Raw genomic sequence first — 25,722 nt, 5'->3', positions numbered from 1 at the left:
TCAATGCTGACTTGTTTGTCGTAATCGTGCTAGCTGCTAAACCCTTTTCAAATAAAGATCTGAAAAGGATATAGCAGAATTAACTGTCATGAATCTGATATCTGACTCCCTCAGGAAGATTGCTAACTTTTTGACGGCAGCATTCATACTGCCTCAAAGTTGAATCCCTTTTATCGGATTCCAGGAAAAGAATATTCTGAGGGTCAATATTCGCATCTCTTTTTGCCGCAAACTTCATGAAATCCATAAAGTTAGGGTTTTGAGAATCCCTGAGGAAGCGAACACAGTCTTCGTTTGTACTAGACTGGGAGAGCTTGGGACTGGGGATCCGAAGGGGACGAAGGCCCAGTTCCAGAATCATGGGGTACCAATTGCTCTTCGGCCAGTCTGGGGCTACTAGAGCCACTTGACCTGAATGTCCTGAGTTTGTCTAATACCTTCATAAGGAGATTCACTGGAGGGAAGACGTTAAATCTTTCTCCCAGTTTGTTCCAGTCCTGGCAGAGGGGGGCCAGGGTCCGTCCGGGCGTAAGCCAGAGGGTCCAGGTTGGGGGCTACATAACACGGTAGTTTGTGGTTTGCTTGTGATGCGAAGAGATCCACCTGTAGCCCTGGGACTCTTTGAAGGATCCATTGGAACGAAACTCTCGTCTAGAGACCATTCCGACTCTAGGGGTACTGATCGGGATAGGGCGTCTGCTATGACGTTTCTCACTCCAGCTATGTGGGTGAGGAAAGATGCCAACTGAATTTGTCTGCCAGGGAGAAGATGGCTATCATGACGTGGTTTAGATGACGCGACTTGGAGCCTCCTCTGTTTATGCAATGTACTACCACTGCGCTGTCCAAGACTAGCTTTATGTGGGAGTACCTTGGTGGGCGTAATCTTTTCAGAGTCAAGAAAAACTGCCATTGCCTCCAGTACGTTTATATGGAACTGACGGAAACTGGGGTGACCAAATTCCTTGAACCTTTTTGACTTGGAGTACCACCCTCCCCAGCCGCTTAAGGACGCGTCTGTGTGGATGGTGATCCCTGGTGGAGGGAACTGAAGAGGAACTGATACTGCAGATTCTGACTTTTGCCACGGCCGAAGCGGTTCTTTAGAATCAGAGGCACTGAGGATAGCTTGTCCCTGGACCTGACATTTGCTCGGTGAATAGCGCCAGATCCTGGTTAGATCTTTTAGTTTGGCTTTCATTAAGATGTTCGTTACTGAAGCAAACTGGAGAGAGCCGAGGATCCTTTCCTGAGCTCTCCTGGATACTAGTTTGTGACTTAGAAATTGCTTGACTGACTTCGCTATTTCTTCCTTTTGGTGGATGGAATCGACAGAGTGTGTGAGGATAGATTCCATTGAATGCCTAGCCACTGAAAGATTGACTCTGGAGTGAGTCTTGATTTGGATATGTTTATCTTGAATCCTAGATATTCTAGGGAAATGGATCACTTTCAGTGTGGCCTTGTTGCATTCTTCGACTGATGGGGCCCAGATCAACCAATCGTCGAGATACGCTACTACCATAATCCCTTGAGTCCTGAGCTGTTGCACTACTACTTCCGCTAGCTTCGTGAACACCCTGGGTGCTACGTTGAGCCCGAACGGGACTACCTTGAACGAGAACGTCTGATCTCCTATCTTGAATCCCAGATACGGACGGAAGTGTCTTGCAATAGGGATATGATAGTAGGCGTCTGTAAGATCGATAGAGGTGGTGACGGGCCCCACGGGGAAGTAAGGTCCGCACCTGTGAGATCGTGAGCATCTTGAACTTGTCGCAGCGGATGGCTAAGTTTAAGCGGGACAAGTCTAAGATTACCCTTCTTTTGTTTGAGCCTTTCTTTGGAACGCTGAACAAGCGACCTTGAAAATTTAACCTTTTGACTTTGACTATAGCTCCTTTCTGAAGGAGGTCCTCTGCGTACTCTGTCAATTCCTTGGAAGGAAGTTGACGGAAAGTCTGGCTGGAGGTGGGTTCGTCAACCAGCTCCAACCCAGCCCTTTTGACACTATGCTCTGAGCCCACTGCTGAAGTTCCACCGGTGGCGAAAGTGAAACAGCCTCCCTCCTACCTGAAGTTCTTCATTGTTCTGGTAACCCCCTCGACCTCCTCTGAAGTGCTTTCCCCTATTGAAGGGGCCTCCCGATCCTCTCCCACGAAAGGACCGCTTACCTCTGCCTCCCTTGTTCGCGCGGTCATACTTCTGAGAAGCTTGACTCTCGAAGGCTTGATTGTAAGCTGGAGAGATGGCGTATGAGGTGGAGGGCTGAGGCTGAGGGGATATCACATAAATAGGCTGTGATTGACCTTTAGACGTGGAGGGCTGGGCTGTCTGCACTAACGGCACTGTAGGAACTTGTTGAGGGAAGCGCGGTTGCTTCTTTTGGTAAGGCTGGAAACGTCTGGGTTTCCTTTGCCCCTTACCTTTTGGTGTCAGGTCTTGCCTTCTCCTAGCCGTAAGACCCCAACGGTGGTCCTTAAGGCTCTGGTTCAACCTCGTAGCCTCTGCCTGGACTTCCTTTACCATAGCCTCTGGGAAGAGATCTGCGCCCCAGATGTTAGAAGAGAGTAACCTATTCGGTTCATGACGAATGGTTGCCTCTAGCAGGACATGCTTCCTACAATTCGTTCTGGCAGTGGCAAACTCGAACTATCTGACTGCACCGTTTGAGTCAGGGCTTTGGGTCATAAGCTTAAAAATTGGTTCTGAACCATAAGCCATGGTTGCTACCTCAGACATAGCCATCAGGTGATTGACCTGGCTAGTCGTGTTTTCGAGTCAAATTCCGCTTGAATAAGACTATCAGGGAGCCTGGCAGCTTTTCACCAAACTGCTCCATAGCACAGTCAGGTTTGAGTTTGCCAGCTGTGAAAGTATTAGGCAAGTCTACCCACAATTCTCCAATTGAAGGGAGCAACGGAGATGTGGGGTCTGCTTCTTTTAACTGAGGCATTGGGTTCCCCTTTCTGAGCTGCTGAGATGGTCGACCTAGCTATCTTGGTTAGGAAAAGGGAGCGGGTGGTACTCTCGTCCATCGTGAAAATGGTAAAGGGACTTTTGAATGGTTGGATCTTGGTGTTCGAACATTCCATGTCCTCTAAACATCTGAGCCATTCTCGCTGAGCCTGGTCTCGAGAATAGAGGACTGTCTTTCCTTGGTACCCTGTCATCCCTAACCATAGCCGAAGGCGTGAGCCTAGCGTAGCCTATGAAGGGAGGCTGTAGGCCTTCGGGTAGAACTCGAAGTCCTCTATTCTTCGAGTTCCAAACTCCGGTATGGAGATGAGACCATCTTGGAAGGGGGCGTATGATGCTACTCTCCAAGGATTGTTCATGGAGAAAGCGGGCAGCGAGTCATGCGGGGGAAGAACTGAGATCCGCTAGTGTTGGAGGTTGAGGAGAGGCAAGAGGGGCTTCTCTTAGACCGGCTATAATAGTGTCCTGAGAAGTGATCCTGTCCGACAGGCGGGATATCATATGTTCCATACTCAGTCTTAAGGGAGCCCACTAGGTCGCCCACCTGTTGCAACAGGCCAGCATTGGTGTCCAAAGCCGGAGCTGCTGCGGAGGTGGAGGGGAGACTCTGAATAGGCACCAAAGGTAGTGAACTGGTGATACTGCCGGGGTGCGGGATTTCTCCTAGGTTTACTCTTTGAGGACTTTGAGCGGAGCTAGACCCTTTAGACCTGTCTGGGCCGGGATTACGAGCCGGAGACTTGCGCGAGGAAGAAGACGAGGACGTCTTCTTCGAAGACGATGACGTCTTAGACAAGGTCATATGTTTGGACTTGATCTTAGGTCTAACCGAAGCCTCTGGAGGAGTATATAACTCATCACCCGTAAAGCCTTGGAAGGATGGAGAGGTTTGCAGGGGTAGAAGAAACAGTCACTCCCAAGGGAGACCCTTGGGTACCTGCATTACTTACCTCGGCCAACAGGTCGTCTATACCTACCATAGGTTCAACATTTATATCCAGGGTTGCGGACATCCTTTGTGGAGATATCCTGGTCTTGTTCTGTTAAGGAGGCCGCCAGTTGTTGTTGGATAAAGGCAATAGAGGGGTCCGCCTCTACCGGGTCGACGTACCCAGTCGCCTTGCCTCCGGGAAAGATTAACAGAGCTAATCGCTTCTCCAGTATGTAGGGCTGACCCTTGGCGGCGTTCTTGCCAAAACCTCCGACCCAGGCCGCAGGGTAGCCAATGCCGTATCTCTTACTGCCGGAGCCTGTAAGAGAGGGTATATTTTAGATTTAAGCGTCACTTAAAACTAAAACTTAGAATATAACTTAAACTAGATGCCTTAAGTTAAAGTAAATAACGTAAACTTAAGTACTAAAAGAAGCGGAGCAGCATGCGGAGATGGAATACTTACGCCTTCCAAAAGCTGGCTCACCAGATCGTAACATATGGTACACGTCTCATGGTACCAGACCTGGATGTCCCCGTGCGAGTCGCGCATGGAGCATGGGACCGGCAAACTTCGTGTCCACAGGGGTCCTGAAGTGTAGCGGAACATCCGGATGCTCACAGTTGGTGGCCTGGGCCTGTAAGTGGGAAGACACATGAGTATCTTAAAGGGGGATCACTTACAGACTAAGGACAAAGAACTCCGTTACATGCCGGAGCTCGGAAAAAAAAATTTGGGCATAACCCCTCCCTGCATTGCCTGAATAGGCTATAATCCCGGAGAGATCCGGTAAAATGAAAGGGAGGGGTAGGGATGGTTAAGAAACTTAAGATAAACTTAAAGATAACTTAAACCTACATGCAATGTCATGCAATGAACCGGACTAGGTCCAGTGAAGCGGAGTGTAGTAACTCAGCAATACGGTACGGTTAGTAAAGACCTACTGTATGCTCCGGTCCAACTACGGTGGACTGTACCCTTCCGCTGGATACCAGGGCCCTCCGATAGGGGGGAGCTCTAGTAAGGAGGGAAGGGCGAGATGACATACACTCGAGCTAGCCCGGAGCGGCAAGGAGTAACGGAGGGGGGAAGGCCAGGGCCCCCCACAACGTACCACCCGGCCGAGCCGAGAAGCGGAGAGGTCGGAACCAGTCAGGGACTGTCGGACTCCCAGGTCCCCTCCGGTGAGGGGAGATGGGGGGGAGCCGGGCTCGGACATTCGGGCGAGCAAGGACAGACCGACCCACCCCCACCCGACTCTATGGAGAGCGGGAGATAGGGGGGAGGGGGAACTGGCAGGCGTCCTGGCTTGACTCCGTGATCACGTAGTGACCACGAGGCTGGTAAAACTAAGATACGGTAACCAAGCCTAGGCCAACCAACTGATCAGAGAAGCTATCGGAAGCAACCTGAACTGAAAAGCGGTAGCATATAGGCCCATAGGGCTAAACCAACTGATCAAGAGAGAAGCTATGTGGAAGCGACCGAACTGATCAACGGTAGAACTAGGCTCTACGAGCCGGGACCTAGGCTAAGCCAGACGCTAACTAACCTCACAGTGACAAAACATATAAATATATATAATGTAAAAAAAATGAAAGAAAAGAAGGTAAAAAAATTCAGGAGAAAAAATCCAGGAGTGTGCGACTAGCCCGAAGGCGAGTCTACCACTCAAAGCTAGTCAGGGGCCGATACTAAGAACCTGGACTAGGGTCTGGATAGAAAAAGCCTACATAAGGTGAAATACATACATGTATGACAACCTGAGTAGACCTAACGACGCGGATAATCAAAATAGAGCGTAAATAATAAGGGATGTTCTAGGTTATGGGAGACCAAGAACGAACCCAACATGCGGCAGGACCATGCTGCCATGCTTCCAGCCCCCGAGAACGTATTGTACCTAAAAAACGGCAAATACTGTCTCGGGGACGGAAAAAAACTCGCTAACCGTAAATACTGAGTACTTAACTTAGCTGCTGCAATAGCTGCACGCTCCATTATCGAAAATCCGAAGAAAGGGCACAAAAATCACAGAGAGAAAAATAACACGTGTGACTCGTGTGAGCTAACTGAAAAGGATGGCCACCAGAGGCGCAGCAGTCGCGAGCGTGGGATGGAGTAGTAGTATACAGCTGCTCTCTCTGTGGGACGGCTCCCCTCTTGGAGGGTTTTGTAGTGGGAGATTTCTATTGGCATTTGGCTCGTGGTAGTGGTCCTCACTCGCCTAGTGTTCATACCGACACCCTCGCTAGAGGGTGAGCGAGTCAGTTATACTGACCTTTTTCTTTATTTTATTATTCTCTGGTCTGGTGTTAGTACATTTACCCTAGAAATAATAGATTAAAGGATATTTCGCTGGCGACACGAGCTGAGCCCAGAAAAGGATGATTTGAGTGCACTGCCATAGTAATGTGGGGTTACAAGTTGTGGAAGACTCAAATAACAAAGATAAAACAAAGTTTAACTTTATCAAAAGCAAATGAAGCTTTAGTGCTAAAAAAACACAAAAAACATGCTGACTGACATTCTCTACACATTAACAAAACATTTTTCCTGCCACCATAGTGCATTTTGAGACAAGCAACAGTCCTTAGTTTCAAAATAATCAGTCTTAATTACAGCCATAATAAATATACTAAAATTCAGACTTTTACGTAAATCAAACCTTACCTGTGGCAAAATATTATGATGGTCAGACTGAGAGCCTGACCGATGCCAAGAAGATTCCCGAAGAGGAGCTGGAAGGGAGAGACTATTGTTTTCATTGCTGTTCCCATGGTTGTTAGCATTAACTCTGGAAAACAGGTTGAAAGAATTCCTATATTAAATATTGAACTTACAGCATGAGTAAAAAATTGAAAATATATAAATAAAGAAAAATATAAAGGACAATGACCATGGAAAATCACTTAATTTCTTCTCCAAACATAAAAGTATTTAAAATAACTATTCTTCTCCCAACAAAAGTACTTAAAATAACTATTAAGTTTCAAAACAATGACTTTTTCATATAAGCACATCAACCATTTTAAACTTTTATATGTGATCATGAATATCACTGATGTACATTCTTCTATCTTCTGGACAGATGATAAAAGTGACCATTCAACCATGAATGCTATGGGCTCACCTGTATCTATTAACTGGCCTCCTGATCATTTCTGTACACTGGATGCTAAACAGCGAGAATGAGGAGGGCTAGAAATTGGGCATGGAAGATATGGCTGATGGATTATTATGAAAAAATACAGGTAGTCCCGAGTTATCGGTGGGGGTTCCGCGTTCTCAGCAGGTGCTGATAAGTGAAAAAAATGCCATTAACCGAAACTCTGCCATTTATGGCGCCATGACCAAGTTAATGGAGCTGATAACTGGTTAATGGTGCCTCTGTTAGGTATGTTATGGTGCCATAACTATTATTGGCCACAAGCCAATAACCGAAACCTGGCCATTATAGTGCCATAAAATGCTGATTTTATGGCACTAGACAAGCGCCATAAGACCGGATTGCCATTGACATAGTCCACCGATAACTGGGGACTGCCTCTATATTTGTTTTTTTACAAACTTATCAACCATATGGTAGTCTTATTCCATGTGAAATGAAGTCTCACTCCAATGTTCGACCATTCCTGTCACTTTGAAGTTGGTTGTGGTTCCCAGGGTTAACAGCTTTCCTCAGTGACTCTGCTTTGCCATTCATTTCTTTTTATTCATTCAGATACTTACTTAATTTACTTCGATTAATTGATGTTCTCTTAGTTTACAGTCTCTCAATCACTGACAAATCCACTATTGTTGTGCTACTGTAATAATTCACTTTTTCAGTGTGAAGCAGTTTTATAGTTTTCATGATTCCTTAATTTTTTTGTTTGTTTGTTTGTATGGTGTTTTTACATTGCATGGAACCAGTGGTTATTCAACAACAGGACCAACGGCTTTACGTGACTTCCGAACCACCTCAAGAGTGAACTTCTATCACCAGAAATACGAACTCGCAGCCACCGAGGTGGCAGGCCAAGACCAAACCAATCATGCCACTGAGGCGCTAAATTTATTATGCAAAATTTGCTTTAATTTCCCTTTTTGCCTTGTTTTAACATGACTTGTGTACAATAACTTTCTGTCCTTGACTGGAATTTTTCGATGGTTTAACAGTGTAGCAACTGTTCATCATCATCACATGGTCCCCCAAAGGCTCTGTAAGACAAACCAAAAAATCTCAAAGAATTCTCTTCTAGTACTAGTTCTCAGGCAGTTCAGTGTGTGTTGGTACAACGATAAGACTATAATGGACTCTAGACAAGTGACCTCTGTGTCTGTCTATAAAGGCTACCTTAGTTCTCCCTTCATCCTTAAAACACCAATGTGGCAAAAGTGCATATGCCTAATCACTTGGTCTTTGCAAAATGAAGAACTACTAGGGCTTTGCTCCCAGATTATTTACCCCAAGATCGTATTTCAGTCACCATGGAAGAATTCAACAGAGGCAAGTTAAGTCCTTAGGTTTAAGGCCCGGTGAAAAATTTTAGTTCTCTAACATTTTTAACTGGTAGGTATATATTTGTTAAAGTTGAGAAGCTAGGATTACACTGCTAGGCAATGCTATAAAGTGTTCCCCTCATATTCGTGGGGGTAGGTAGCAGACCCCCACAATACTAGAACCCGCGAATAGTTGATACCCCTATAAAAACACCAAAAACTGCCAATTTTGTTAGGTAAAAAAAAAAAAAAAAAAACATTAAAAATGTTTACATACCTGGTTTTTTTAATAGTCACAAAAAATGTATTTTATGATGAAACTGATTAAAAAAACCATGAATTTGTGGATATTTCTCAGAAAAATACAGCAAGTAGAGGAATTTTCCCCGAATAATATGGGTACAGTATATGTTCCAGAGAGAAATCAGCAAATAATAATAATAATAATAACTAGCAATATACACAATGTAGATACATGAGACAACATGATAAAAAATGAATAAACGGCACTATCCACACAATAGCTGGTAATAATTAATAGTAATAATATTGGAGAGATAAAAGAGTGCATTGAGAGTTATAATAGCTAGTGCACAGATTATGTAACTTAAATTTCAGCTAGAGACCGTAGGTGGTCACAGAAGTCAGGTCCAGAGGGCTAAATATGAAAATTGAATGTAGACAAACTTTTACTTGATAGTATTTACAGTAATAATGAAAAAGTAAAATATCAGCAATAATTATAATAATAATGACAGATTCTGCAGATGATACATTGCCAATACAGAGATTAAGTCTTTTAATGAAAAAGCCTCATTTTCCATCTTTCCCACAAATTAGATCTTCTTGCTTCACTCCTTAGGATGCTTTGTATGAGCAAATTGCTGCTGTTTCTCACTCAGGTTATCAGACTGGACATTGTTCGCCTTACAATGATTTTTAACCCTTAAACGCCGAAGCGGTATATTAAAAATCGTCTCCCATATGCCAGGGGGGTCTCGGAGTGAGCGCGGAAGCAGAAAAAATATTTTTTTCAAAAATCACAGTGCGCTTACTTTTCAAGATTAAGGGGACCGTCCGCTATGGCGGATGACATGTCAATTTGAAAAAATAAAAAATCGAGTTATTACTTGTATCTATGCAGAAACATGCCGTGCATGCTTTCCAGAAGTTTCAGCCAATTATTTTCACAAATAATGAAGATATAGCGGTTTTTAAATGATGACGTCATCGTAACTGCGTCGTCTGTATGACTTGAGTTTGACAGAATCGTTTTTGCGTGTTTATTTTTGCATATATACATCGATTTTTTAAGATTTGTTTCGAAATTCTCATACATCTGGTAGCAATGAAAGGTAGTGTGACACTGGGCGAGAAGCGAGCTGCTCAGAGCGGTTATTTATAGGCGAGACTCGGGAGAATGACTCAGTTACGCCACAGACGTCAAAGCGGTTACATGCGCATAGGCACTTGCGTTTGGTTACTAGCTATTTACGTTGTTTTTATAACTTCTTAGTGAACTTATAGCAATGCCGAAGTTACCTAAGATCAAGAAGGCTACTCAGCAACTATGGCTAGCAAAATTAGCGAAGGCCAGGAGTGTGCTGAAAGAAAAACACGAAAATTAATTGTTTTCAGCTGCCCTCATTGTCTCATGTCTCGGTGTCCGGCTGAGGGTACTAACACCACTTTTAGGGGTAGGACCACGATCCTTGATGTAGAAATCAACAATAAAAGTACAAATAAAGTAATTATAATAATGTTGTTTTGACTTTTATAAGAAAAAAGCAAAAATTTACATAGCAAATCTTTGGGAGCTCATAACTCAAAAACATACTTATGCGCATGTCGGTAAAAATTACTCGTTTATTTATTATCCAATTTTAGAGAGAAAGATATCATTGGAAAGAGGAATAAAAATCCCATAATTTTGTGTGACAGAATTTTGATATCTTTTTTTTCTTTTTTTTTTAGAATTTTTTGAGTGTCTAGACTAAAAAAAAAAAAAAAATTCATAAAAAATAAAAAAATAAAAAATAAAAAAATAAAATAAAAAATTCTGCCACACAAAATTGTTCCGTATATAAAGAAGTTTTTATGGTATGATTTTCAATACAACTGATGTCATATTAGCGGAGAAAACTCTACCAATTTTTTTTTTTCAAATCATGATTTTTGCTAATAAAACGAAAAGTTTTTGATCAAATGACTTGAAATTTTATATGATGAAGGTATTATATATATCTAAAACATATATGAAAATTATGTATTTTGCGTAATAAATAAAAAAAAAGAAAAAAAAATAGACATCATAGCGGACGGTCCCCTTAAGAGTTCATTTTTGGCTCCTTTTTTTGTCATTGCCTGAAGTTTAGTATGTAACCATAAGAAATGAAAAAAAATTATCATTTATCATATAAATAATGCGATATATGATAGCGTGAAAACAAAATTTCATTATAATAATTGTATTCAAATCGCGCTGTGCGCAAAACGGTTAAGTCTAACAGTTAATTTTTTTTTCGTTGTAATGTACACTAAATTGCAATCATTTGGATATAACACATTGTAAAAACGATAAAAGCAACACAGAGAAAATATTATCACAAAATGATGCATGAATTCGTAATGCGCGGACGTAAAAAAATGTTTTTAAAAAAAATTTACCATACATCTAAATATTGTCCTAGAGACTTCCAATTTGTTTCAAAATGAAGACAAATGATTGAATATTACTATATACTGTAAGAGTTTTAGCTTACAATTGCAGTTTTCGACCATATCTGACGAGTTAAAGTTGACCAAATGTTGAATTTTTTAATATATTTTTTTATATGCAAATATTTCGAAAATGAGAAAAGCTACAACCTTCAAATATTTTTTGTTGTATTTTACATGAAATTGCTCACATTTTCATATATAAAATATTAGGAGAATGAGACGTACGCATTTCGTGCTAAAGACTTCAAATTTGTTTCAAAATGAAGATAAATGACTGAATAATACTAGACTGTAAGAGGTTTTGCTTACAATTGCATTTTTTACCATTTCAGTAGAGTCAAATTTGACCAAACGTAGTTTTTATTCTATTTATTGTGATTTATATGCAATTATTTCAAAAATGAGAAAAGCTACAACCTTCAAATATTTTTAGTTGTATTTTACATGAAATTGCACACATTTTCATATATAAAACTCTATGAAACGCCTAATATGAAAGGGAGCAAATATTAGGAGAATGCAACGTACGCATTTCGGAGATTTGCGGCGGAGAATCGGCGCGCGGAGGGAAGGAAAAAGTTTTTTTTCAAAAATTCACCATAAATCTAAATATTGTGCTAGAGACTTTGAATTTGTTTCAAAATGAAGATACATGACTGAATATTACTAGACTGTAAGAGTTTTTGCTTACAATTGCGTTTTCTGGGCTCAGTTCGTGTCGCTGCGCGAAATATCCTTTAATCCATTATTTCTAAGGTAAATGAACTAACAAATACCAGAGAATAAACAAAATAAAGAAAAAGGTCAGTATAACTGACTCGCTCACCCTCCAAGAGGGCGTCGGTATGAACACTAGGGCGAGTGAGACCACTACCACGAACCTCTTGCCAATAGAAAACTCCTACGACAAAACCCCCACAAGAGGGGAGCCGACCCACAGAACGGGCAGCAACTACTACTACTCCACCCCACGCTACCGACTGCTGCGCCTCTGGTGACCATCCTTTTCGTTAGCACGGGCCTAATCGGACGTACTTTTTTGTCTCTGTGTTTACGTGCCCCTTTTTTGAGGATTTTGCTAGTAATGGAGCGTTCAGCCATCGCAGCAGCTAAGTTAAGTATTCCGTAAGGTTCCTACTTAGTTTTTTTCCAGCCTTGAGTCAGTATTTGCCGTTTTTTAGGTATAAATGCTGGCTCGCGGCCGGAAGCATGGCGGCATTGTTCTGCCTCGTGGCGGGTTCGTTCTTGGTCTTCCATACCTAGAACCTTCCCTTTTACTTTACGCTCTATTACTGTTTATCTATATTATGTTAGGGGATCCAGCCTGCATTGGTTTATGTCATGCATGCATGTCTTCCTTTACCTTGCGTAGGCATTTTCGCTTCTATCCAGACCCTAGCCACAGCTCTTAGTATCGGCCCCGGCTAGCTTTGAGTGGTAGACTTTCTCTCGGGTTAGTCGTACACTCCTGGATTTTTTCTCCTACTGTTTTATTTCCTTACTTTCATTTTAATTTAAGTTTTTTGTGATTTTATTTATTTTTGGGTTAGCCTAGGGCGTCTGGCACGTTAGCGTAGCCTAGGTTTATTATATCATGGTCCCCATCAGTTTTGTTGCTTCCTCTCATCAGTTTTGTTGCATCTACGATGGCATCTCGCTGATCAGTTTGGTTGCATTAACCTAGGCTATGGTTTTCGTGGGTTTTATCGAGTTACCGCTTCGTGGTCACCATGTGATCGCGATACAGCCAGGCGCCCGTCCAGTCACCCTGCCCTCCTTACGCTCTCCCATAGAGCTGGGGGGAGGGAGGTCCGTCCTCGCTCGCTCCACCCGGGCCTGTCTCCCTCTCTCCCTACGCGGAGGGAGTAGGGGAGGCTGGACAGACACAGGACTGGACTTGACCGTTCTCTCTGCTTCACGGTGCTTTGTTGTGACGGGGTAGGGGGATTGGCCTTCCCCCTCCTTTGTTGCTCCGTTGCCCCGATGTTTTGTCAAGTCTGTCTCGCCCTCTCGCCCCTTCCTTGATTGTCGGTGCTTTTTTATCTTACCGGAGCTCCGTCAATCACGAGGAAGGGAGCTGGTTCCCCGCTTGTGGGCGGACCTCAGGCGTACAGTTGGTCTTTTTAACTAACCATCCCGTCTCGTCGGTATAACGGGAGACGAACACCTCCGCGATCCGGAACCATTCCGGAATTTAGTGCTAATTTATGCTTAAGTGTATCATAAGTTTATTTTAAGCTATCATAAGTTTAATTTAAGCTAGCTTAAGCCGTGTTCCTCCCTTACCTCTGTTTTCACACCGGATCACTCCGGGGTTATAGCCTATTCAGGCGGTAAGGGAGGGGTTATGCCCAAAATTTTTTCGCTCTCCGGCATGCATCGGAGTTCTAATTAGCCTGTAAGTGATGTCTTTTATGGTACTCATGTATCCTTCCACTTACAGACCACCAACTGTGAGCATCCGGGATGTAACGCCATGCTCCAAGACCCCTGCGGACATGAAGTCTGCAGGTCCCACGCTCCGTGCGCGACTCCGCATGGGAATCTGCAGGTCTGGTTCCACGAGACCTGTACTATTTGTTATGATCTCGTGGGTCAGTTCTTAGACGGGGTAAGTATTTCCAACTCTATACGTGAATTCTAATGACTGTTCTAGATCTTAAGTTTAATTTTAATGATTTATTTTAAGCTTAAGCCCCTTATATGTTGGGAATTACATCCCCGAAAACTTTATAGGTTAAGCCTAGTCTTAGTTTAAGGTTGAATTTCAATTTCAAACTTAAAACTAATAAACGCCCTCTCTTCCAGGCTGCTGCCGTTAGAGAGACCCGCTCTGGCAACCCATGAGGGCTTGGGTCGGCGGATTTGGGAAGAACGCCGCCAAGGGACAGCCCTACATCCTTGAGAAGAGGATGGCTCTCCTGCTGTTCCCCGGCGGCAAGTCGACAGGTTACGTCGACCCGGCAGAAGCAGCCCCGACTATGGCGGCGATCCAACAACAGATCGCCACTTCAATGAAGGAACCAGGCCACGATATCTCATCGGAAGTCGCGACGCTGGATTTGAATGTTGAACCGATGGTAGGTGTTGACGACCTGTTGGTCGAGGTAAGTACGTTGGACGCCCAAGAGCTTCCCCTGGGCGCCACTGGATCTTCTTCTCCTGCTACTTCTCCAGCTTCTTTCCAGGGCTTTACAGGAGCTGAGCTCCTTTATGCTTCACCCACAGTGCTTCGGTGAAACCCAAGGTGAAGGGCCAAAGGGTACAGAAAAACCCTTAGAAAGACGTCGTCGTCGTCCAAAAAGACTTCGTCGGCGTCAACATCTCGTAAGTCTCCGGCTACAAACCCCGGAGCAGAGAAGTCTAGAGCTTCTGCTTCAAGCTTGAAGTCCTCTGAGAGCAGGTCTTCCAAGGAGAGGCCCCGTACTTTGGCGGAGCCTGCAGTCTCTCCTCTCCCTTGGTACCTGTGCCGAGTTATCCCTCCCCACCTCCGCATCAGCTCCGGCTTTGGATCCCAATGCTGGATTGTTGCAACAGATGGGAGACTTGGTCGGCTCTCTGAGGAGCAGCATGGAGCAGATGTTTCTCCCGGTTGTCCGATAGGATTACGTCCCAGGACAATATAATTGCCGGACTTAACCAGGCCCCTCTAGCTACTCCTCCAGCATTTGGTGCTGGACTGCTTCAGCTCCCACCTCATGACTCTCTGCCTCCGTTCTCTATGAACAACCCCTGGAGAGTGGCGTCATACGCCCCTTTCCAGGACGGCCTTATCTCTATCCCGGAATGTGGCACTCGAAGGATTGAGGACTTTGAGTTCTACCTGGAGGGCCTCCAACCGCCGTTCATTGGCTACGCCAGACTTACTGACGCAGCCATGACTAGAGAAGATAAGGTGCCGAAGGAGACAGTCCTCTACTCCCGTGACCAGGCTCAAAGAGAATGGCTCAGGTGTTTAGAGGAGATGGATTGTTCAAACACGAGAATACAAGCCTTTAAGAATCCCTTCACCATTATTACGATGGAGGAGGGAACTCCTCTTCCCTTCTTGACCAAGATAGCGACAGTCACCATTCCGGCTGCCCTGAAAGGAGAATCGTTACCGCAATTAAGGGAAGCAGACCCCACATCTCCTTTGCTCCCTTCACTTGGAGATCTGTGGGAAGATTTACCTAACACCTTCTCAGCTGGCAAACTCAAACCAGACTGCGCTATGGATCAGTTCGGCGAGAAGCTGCCTAGGCTTCCTGACAGCCTCATTCAAGCTGAATTTGAGGCCAAGTCTAGGCTTGCCAGGTCCATGAATACCATGGCAATGACGGAAGTAGCGGCTCTTTCTTATGCTTCAGAGCCGCTCTTCAAGCTCCTGACTAAGTCCCAGACGCATACCGTCCAGTCTGATCTGTTTGAGTTTGCTACAGCTAGGGTTAACTGCCGGAAGCATGTCCTCCACGAAGCAACTATTCGGCATGAGCCGAATAAGTTGCTTTCCTCCAACATCTGGGGGGCAGACCTCTTTCCTGAGTCAATGGTCAAGGAGGTCCAAGCTGAAGCAACAAGGCTCAACCAGAGCCTTAAGGATCGTTGGGGTCTCACAGCTAAGAGACGCCAAGATCAATCTACAAAAGGTAAGACACAGAAGAAACTCAAACGTTACCAGCCTTACCAAAAGAAGCAGCAACGTTTCACCCAGGCTGTTTCGGCTGTACCTATGGTACAATCAGCCAACCTCTACTTCTAAGGCTCAGTCACAACCCATCTATGTGATTTCCCCCCAGCCTCAGCCTTCCACTTCCTACGCTATCTCCCCAGCCTTTAACCAAGGGTTCGAGGGCCAAGCCTTTCAGCACTATGACCGGTTTGGCAGGGGAGGAAGAGCTAGGGGATCCTTTCGTCAGAGAGGATCAGGAAGGTCCCTCAACAGGGGAAAACACTTCCATGGAGGTCGCGGAGGTCACTCAACCCAGCAACAGTGAGAGCTCGAAGGTAGGAGGGAGGCTGTTTCTCTTCCGGCATCGGTGGGGATTCAGCAAGTTGGCCACAGAGCATTGTGTCAAAAGGCCTGGGTTGGAGTTGGATTGCGGATCCTCCTCCATCCAGACCATTCCTTCAACTTCCATCAAAAGAAATGACGGAGTATGCGGAGGACCTCTTTCAGAAAGGAGCAATAGCGAGAGTCAACAGATTAAAGTTTCAAGGTCGCTTATTCAGCGTGCCAAAGAAAGGCTCACTAAAAAGAAGGGTAAGGGTAATTCTTAGACTTGTCCCGCTTAAACTTGGCCATTCGCTGCGACAAGTTCAAAATGCTGACTATCTCGCAGGTGCGGACCTACTCCCGTGGGGCCGTCTCCACCTCTATCGATCTTACAGACGCATACTATCATATCCCTATTGCAAGACACTTTCGCCCTTATCTGGGCTTCAAGCTAGGAGATCAAGCATTCTCCTTCAAAGTGCTTCCCTTCGGTCTGAACGTGGCACCCAGGGTGTTAGTGAAGTTGGCGGAAGTAGTCGTCCAACAACCGAGGTCTCAAGGGATAATGATAGTAGCGTATCTTGACGATTGGTTGATTTGGGCTCCAACAGTCGAGGAATGTCACAAAGCCACACTGAAAGTAATCAGTTCCTAGAGTATTGGGTGGGGTTTCAAGATAAACAGAACAAAGTCAAGACTCACTCCGGAGTCCAACTTTCAGTGGTTGGGCATTCAATGGAATCTATCCTCCCATACTCTGTCGATTCCATCAGCCAAGAGAAAGGAAATAGCGAAGTCAGTGAAACAATTTCTAAAGTACAAATATGCTTCAAGGAGAAACCAGGAGAGAATCCTGGGTTCCCTCCAATTTGCCTCAGTGACAAACATCTTGATGAAAGCCAAACTGAAAGACCTAACCAGGATCTGGCGCTCACGAGCAAATGTCAGATCCAGGGACAAGTTGTCATCAATCCCACAGATTCTACGGAATCGACTGCGCCCTTGGGCAAAATTGAAGAACCTGTCCATATCAGTACCCCTTCAGTTTTCCTCCTCCGGGAATTACCATCCACACGATGCTTCATTAAGCGGCTGGGGAGGATATTCTCAGTTCAAGAAGGTTCAAGGAACGTGGTCACCTCAGTTCCGCCAGCTTCACATAAACGTATTGGAAGCGATGGCAGTGTTCTTGACTCTGAAGAGGTTACGTCCGCCAAGAAATCTCACATAAAGTTAGTCTAGACAGCGCAGTGGTAGTCCATTGCGTAAACAGGGGAGGCTCCAAGTCAAGACATCTGAATCATGTCATGGTAGCCATCTTCTCCCTGGCGGACAAGTTCAGTTGGCACCTCTCCTCCACCCATATAGCTGGAGTGAGAAACGTCATAGCAGATGCTCTATCCCGCTCAGTTCCTCTGGAGTCGGAATGGTCACTGGACAACAGTTCGTTCCAATGGATTCTCCGGAGGGTTCCAGGTCTGCAAGTAAGATCTGTTCGCATCTCAAGCGAACCACAAACTTCCATGTTATGTGGCCCCCAACCTGGACCCTCTGGCCTATGCCACGGACGCCCTGTCCATAGATTGGAACAACTGGGAGAAGATTTATGTCTTTCCCCCAGTGAATCTTCTCCTGAAGGTACTGAACAAACTCAGGACGTTCAAGGGTCAAGTAGCTCTAGTAGCCCCAGACTGGCCGAAGAGCAACTGGTACCCTCTGATTCTGGAACTGGGTCTTCGTCCTCTTCGAATTCCCAATCCCAGGCTCTCCCAGTCAGTACAAACGAAGACTGTGTTCGCTTCCTCAGGAATTCTCAAAACCCTAACTTTATGGACTTCATGAAGTTTGCGGCTAAAAGAGATGCAGATATCGATCCACGAAATATTCTTTTCCTGGAATCTGATAAAAGGGATTCAACTTTAAGGCAGTATGATGCTGCAGTCAAAAAGTTGGCAGTCTTCCTGAGAGAATCAGACATTAAAATCATGACAATCAATTCAGCTATATCCTTTTTCAGATCCTTATTCGAAAAAGGCTTAGCAGCTAGCACCATTACGACAAACAAGTCAGCCTTGAAGAAGATTTTTCAACTTGGTTTCAACATAGACTTGACAGATTCTTACTTTTCGTCTATTCCCAAGGCTTGTGCTAGACTTAGACCTTCAGTAAGGCCTACGTCAGTGTCATGGTTCTTAAATGATGTTCTAAAGCTGGCTTCAGACACAGATAATACGACATGCTCATTTATAATGCTCTTAAGAAAAACTCTTATTTTTATTAAGCTTGGCTTCAGGAGCTAGAATTTCAGAACTGTCGGCGCTATCCAGAGACCCGAATCATATAGAATTTCTTCCCTCAGGGGAAGTTCTACTTTCTCCGGATCGTAGCTTTTTAGCAAAGAATGAGGATCCTTTGTTGAGGTGGGAACCGTGGAAGGTTATACCCCTTCCTCAAGATGTTTCTCTTGTCCAGTAACGACCTTACGAGCCTTTCTGTCCAGGACATCCTCATCCTCTTCGGGTCCTCTCTTTAGAAGAGAAAAAGGTGGTACTTTATCAATTAAAGGTATCAGGCAACAGATCCTGTACTTTATTAAACAAGCCAACCCTGAATCCTTCCCTAAAGTCCATGATGTCAGGGCAGTTGCCACCTCAATTAACTATTTCCAACACATGAATTTTGATGATTTGAAAAAGTATACTGGAGGAAATCGCCGACAGTATTTAAGCGTCACTACTTAAAGTCCTTGGAATCTCTGAAATTTTCAGCAGTTGCGGCGGGTAACATAGTTTCCCCCGACTCTGCTTAATTCTTAAGTTGAAGATCCCAGATCCTCCTTTCTACCTATCCTCAGCCAACAGTTGTCTATACCTACCATGTTCATCTACGTCTACCTTGAGTCTTAGCTGCTCTTGTGATAGTACAGTGGGTGTCCCTTATTTTTTTGCTAGGGTCACCCACAATTGATTGTATATAATGATCTCTATGATGTGGTCCCCTTATTTTTATGCTAGGGTGACACATCTCCATTTACAATGGTTATAGATTTGTCTATTAAGATCTATAAACTTATTTACCATATAAGATCTATAAATTTATTTACCATATTGTATTTTAAGTTTGTTCGGAATCATATTATTTATTATAATTGCTTTAATTATTGTTGTCTGTGATAATTATACACATGTGTCAAGTTCAACATATATTTTCCATGTTAGCCCTGTACATATATGTTAACTTTAAGCTAATCTTAAGTGTTGTTCTTTTCCAAATTGTATAAACAATTATGTATGTGTATATACTTTCTTGCAATTATAATAATTGATTTTATTTTAAGTTTTATTGAGACCTTCTTTATTTTCAATCTTGTGCTAATTCTCTGGTACGATTTCGCGCAGCGACACGAACTGGGCCCAGAAAAGGGATTTTGACGTAAGGAAAAATCTATTTCTGGGCGATTGGTTCGTGTCGCCCAGCGAAATCCCACCCTACCCATCCTGCGCTCAAGATTGCCTGCTAACTTCAGGTATGGCCACCATAGGCGCAGCAGTCGGTAGCGTGGGGTGGAGTAGTAGTAGGTGCTGCCCGTTTCTGTGGGTCGGCTCCCCTCTTGTGGGGGTTTTGTCGTAGGAGTTTTCTATTGGCAAGAGGTTTGTGGTAGTGGTCTCACTCGCCCTAGTGTTCATACCGACGCCCTCTTGGAGGGTGAGCGAGTCCGTTATACTGACCTTTTTCTTTAATTTGTTTATTCTCTGGTATTTGTTAGTTCATTTACCTTAGAAATAATGGATTAAAGGATATTTCGCTGGGCGACACGAACCAATCGCCCAGAAATAGATTTTTCCTTAGTTACACTCTTGAAATTTAACGTAAGAACAACCTCTCTCTCTCTCTCTCTCTCTCTCTCTCTCTCTCTCTCTCTCTCTCTCTCTCTCTCTCTCTGTATTTAATGAAATTTGAATTACAGTATGATATTAAGGTACTTTGGGAGCATGATTTTGTCATATTTTGGGTTTAAACTGTATTAATTAGCGTTTTTAGTGACGTACTAAACTTAGGCAAAAAATCGCCTTTCACAGGGTTCTGAAGTTTACCTCGCATATGTTTGAGGTAGAACGTGTTGTTAAATATCACTTTGTTAGAGGGGAAAAAAAGCAGCCATAGCACTACAGTGATGAGAGTGAGCTCAAATTTAGTGGTTTTAGCGCTTATGAGGGCGAATCTGAGGAGGGAGAGGATGAGGATATGGGGTCTAGTTTTGTCACCGATGACGATACAGAAAGCGAGGGCCTAAGTGAGGGAGATGGGCCATGGGGGGGGGTTCGTGTGCAAAATCGTGCCCTCTCGTGTGCACGGGCACGTAGAAAAGTCGGATCGTCGGCGCCAGCCTAGGTGAAGGTCGGTCGTCCGAGAGCGACGAGGGGTGGATGGAGGACCCCACCCCACCTAACATGCACCCATTCACGGCAACACCTGGGCTCACCGTGCCTGTTCCTCTCACTGCTCTGGGGTTCATCCAGCTGTTCCTTACGCGGGAATTGCTGGAGTACCTGGTAGCAGAGACGGCGGACTACGCTCGGTACTGCCGTTATGAACTACACACGACATTGTCATATCGCTGGCGGGGCTGCAACCTCACGAACATGGCGCAGTTTTTGGGGCTCCACATTTATTTTGGTATGATGCCTGCTGCCGATGTCAGGCAATATTGGAGGCGGAATTTTTTTTTAAGTACGCCCAATGTGCCTGTCGTTATGCCCCGTAATACTTTCCTGGCGTTGGGCAGGTATTTCAACGCCTTCAACTGAAGGGCCATACCCCTTGAATAACCCCAATATCGCCTCCTAATCCACCCAGAGTTTGGAATACATTCGTGAACGGTGCAGAATTCTCTTGGTTCCTGGAAAGAACCTTTCTTTGGATGAGGTGATGATGCCTTACAAAAGGAAGTCTAAGCATTAAAGTGTATAACCCAAGAAGCCGAAGAAATATGGAGTGAAATTTTTTTTTATTACCGAGTCCAACCACTGGATACGTCGTGGCTTCTCCACGCTGCGTGACACTGTTTTCAGTCTTGTGGATAGTTTCCGTAACCAGGGATACCACCTGTTTATGGATAATTATTATAACTTGGCTATCCCATGGCCCAGGAACTGTATGAAGCAGGTGTGCACGTCAGTGGTACCCTTCGGTTGGTGCGTGGGGCCCCGAATGTCCTCAAGAGGTTCGCTAGCCATCCACAACATCTGGCAAGAGGAGAGACAGAGTGGCGGCGGAAGGGAGCTGTCTTCGTCATCTGTTGGAAGGGTGTCCGACTCGTCCCCATGATTACGAGGATTCATGAACCCATCCAAGAAGAGATCGTACAGCGGAAGAAGACACGTCGACAGGGCCGAGTTGTGTTTGAGCAGTTTCGTGTCGAGCGGTTTACCGTCACTGGGCACTACAATAGGCACATGGGAGGAGTTGATCTCTTTGATCAACTCATCCAGCATTATCCCTTCGCCAGGAGAACCAGGAGGTGGACACAGAAACTCCTCAAATACATTCTTCAGTTGGCCCTCCAAAAATGCCTACATACTCTACTGTGGGTACCACGGTGACGATCTCTGGAGGTTGTCCCACATGCAGTTCCTCGAGGTAGCCAGGAATGCCCTCATCAACTTCAATCCCAATGAGTGGCCTTCCATCACTGCCCCCCTGCCCCGAGCTGCAGATCTGCCCCTAGAGGAAAGGGCAGATATTAGGAGGGCCAACTTCGGTCAACCTGCTCCAACCGCTGCCGCCGCCCCTGCTGCCGCCGCCCCTGCTGCCACCGCCCCTGCTGCTGCTGCCCCTGCTGACGACGCCCCTGCTGCTGGCCCCGCCCGCATCGTTTCCTGTCGGGTAGTGGACCCTGTGTGTCGGCTGCAGCAGGGGATCACACACTGGAGGCCCTAGAAGGGTGCAGGCAGAAACGGTGCCAGGTGAGCCATATAAATGGGAGAAGGAGAGACACCCGGTTCTTCTGTCACACCTGCAAAGTAGCTCTTTGCAGAGCTACTTTGCAGGATTGGGGAGTGTGACCGTAAATACCACAATGCGGTCTTCTATTGGAATGTGCCTAATCAACCGACAGCGGAGGGCACACGGGGCCGCCGGGCCCATCAGCAGTAAGGGCGTGCGTCTCCCTCCTCCACCTGTACCTCGTCATGTCGAGAGGAAAAAAATGCAAGACTCTTCAATGGAGGAGGGAGAAAACAAGAATAGTACAAAGAGTCAGGATTACGATTGAGTATTCTGCATTTTTTTTTAGTATTTACTTTTATATTTATTACAAGTTTTTATATATCCGTATCTATTGATGCATGATATATTTTATTTCATTTTATGCAAAAAGAAGAGTTTCACCTGCATTCCTTTTATTTATGTATTCGTACCAGAATCAAAAAAATTTTTAATAAATAAAATAAATATATATATATATATATATATATATTATATTATATATATATATATGTATATGTATAGTATATGTATATGTATATTTTTGTATATGTATATATATATATATATAGATATATATATATATATATATATATATATATATATATATAGATATATATATATATATAGAATATATATATATATAGTATATATATATATATAGATATATATATATAGATATATATAGATATTATAGATATATATATAGATATATATAGATATAGATATATAGATATAATAGATATAGATATATAGTATAGATATAGATATATATATATAGATAATTATATATATAGAGATATAGATATATAGATGAGCATAGTATAGATATATAGATATATATATAAATAGATAACATTATAGATATATATATTAGATATATATAGGATGATATAATATATAGATATATATATATATAGATATATATATATATATATATATATATATATGGATTATATATATATAGCATATTAGATATTATATATATATATATATATATATATATATATATATATATATATATATATATATATATATATATATATATATCGATATATCTATCTATATATATCTATATCTATATATATATATAGATATATCGATATATATATAGATATATAGATATATAGATATATATATATATATATATATATATATATATAATATATATTATATATATATATATATATATATATATATTTTTATATATATATATATATAGTTTTGGGGGTAAGCAAAATACATAAAACACTAGTAATTTTTAAACAATCTTCATTTTGAAACAAATTCGAAGTCTCTAGCACAATATTTAGATTTATAATGAATTTTTGAAAAAAAACTTTTTTCCTTCCTCTGCGCGCCGATTCTCCGCCGCAAATCTCTGAAATGCGTATGTCGCATTCTCCTAATATTTGCTACCTTTCATTTTAGGCGTTTCATAGAGTTTTATATATGAAAATGTGCGCAATTTCATGTAAAATACAACTAAAAAATATTTGAAGGTTGTAGCTTTTCTCATTTTTGAAATAATTGCATATAAATCAAGATAAATAGAAAAAAAACTATGTTTGGTCAACTTTGACTCAACCGAAATGGTCAAAAAAGGGATTTTGACGTAAGGAAAAATCTATTTCTGGGCGATTGGTTCGTGTCGCCCAGCGAAATATCCTTTAATCCATTATTTCTAAGGTAAATGAACTAACAAATACCAGAGAATAAACAAAATAAAGAAAAAGGTCAGTATAACGGACTCGCTCACCCTCCAAGAGGGCGTCGGTATGAACACTAGGGCGAGTGAGACCACTACCACGAACCTCTTGCCAATAGAAAAAAACTCCTACGACAAAACCCCCACAAGAGGGGAGCCGACCCACAGAACGGCAGCAACTACTACTACTCCACCCCACGCTACTGACTGCTGCGCCTCTGGTGGCCATCCTGAAGTTAGCAGGCAATCTTGAGCGCAGGGATGGGTTAGGGTGGGATTTCGCCTGGGCGGACACGAACCAATCGCCCAGAAATAGATTTTCCCTTACGTCAAAATCCCTTTTCTGGGCTCATTCGTGTCGCTGCGCGAAATCGTACCAGAGAATTAGCACAAGATTGAAAATAAAGAAGGTCTCAATAAAACTTAAAATAAAATCAATTATTATAATTGCAAGAAAGTATATACACATACATAATTGTTTATACAATTTGGAAAAGAACAACACTTAAGATTAGCTTAAAGTTAACATATATGTACAGGGCTTACATGGAAAATATATGTTGAACTTAACACATGTGTATAATTATCACAGACAACAATAATTAAAGCAATTATAATAAATAATATGATTCCGAACAAACTTAAAATACAATATGGTAAATAAATTTATAGATCTTATATGGTAAATAAGTTTATAGATCTTAATAGACAAATCTATAACCATTGTAAATGGAGATGTGTCACCCTAGCATAAAAATAAGGGGACCACATCATAGAGATCATTATATATCAAGCAATTGTGGGTGACCCTAGCAAAAAAATAAGGGACACCCACTGTACTATCACAAGAGCAGCTAAGACTCAAGGTAGACGTAGATGCAACATGGTAGGTATAGACAAACTGTGGCTGAAGATAGGTAGAAAGGAGATCTGGATCTTCAACTTAAGATTAAGCAGAGTCGGGGGAAACTATGTTACCCGCCGCAACTGCTGAAAATTTCAGAGATTCCAAGGATTTTAAGTAGTGACGCTTAAATACTGTCGGCGATTTCCATCCAGTATACTTTTTCAAATCATCAAAATTCATGTGTTGGAAATAGTTAATTGAGGTGGCAACTGCCCTGACATCATGGACTTTAGGGAAGGATTCAGGGTTGGCTTGTTAATAAAGTACAGGATCTGTTGCCTGATACCTTTAATTGATAAAGTACCACCTTTTTCTCTTCTAAAGAGAGGACCCGAAGAGGATGAGGATGTCCTGGACAGAAAGGCTCGTAAGGTCGTTACTGGACAAAGAGAAACTCTTGAGGAAGGGGTATAACCTTCCACGGTTCCCATCTCAACAAAGGATCCTCATTCTTTGCTAAAAAGCTACGATCCGGAGAAAGTAGAACTTCCCCTGAGGGAAGAAATTCTATATGATTCGGGTCTCTGGATAGCGCCGACAGTTCTGAAATTCTAGCTCCTGAAGCCAAGCTTAATAAAAATAGTTTTTCTTAAGAGCATTATAAATGAGCATGTCGTATTATCTGTGTCTGAAGCCAGCTTTAGAACATCATTTAAGAACCATGACACTGACGTAGGCCTTACTGAAGGTCTAAGTCTAGCACAAGCCTTGGGAATAGACGAAAAGTAAGAGTCTGTCAAGTCTATGTTGAAACCAAGTTGAAAAATCTTCTTCAAGGCTGACTTGTTTGTCGTAATGGTGCTAGCTGCTAAGCCTTTTTCGAATAAGGATCTGAAAAAGGATATAGCTGAATTGATTGTCATGATTTTAATGTCTGATTCTCTCAGGAAGACTGCCAACTTTTGACTGCAGCATCATACTGCCTTAAAGTTGAATCCCTTTTATCAGATTCCAGGAAAAGAATATTTCATGGATCGATATCTGCATCTCTTTTAGCCGCAAACTTCATTAAGTCCATAAAGTTAGGGTT

The sequence above is a fragment of the Macrobrachium nipponense genome, chromosome 7 (genome assembly GCF_015104395.2).
Source record: "Macrobrachium nipponense isolate FS-2020 chromosome 7, ASM1510439v2, whole genome shotgun sequence".
Lineage (NCBI taxonomy): Eukaryota > Metazoa > Arthropoda > Malacostraca > Decapoda > Palaemonidae > Macrobrachium > Macrobrachium nipponense.
The sequence above is the reverse complement of the archived record's forward strand: the minus strand, read 5'-3'. Positions refer to the sequence as shown.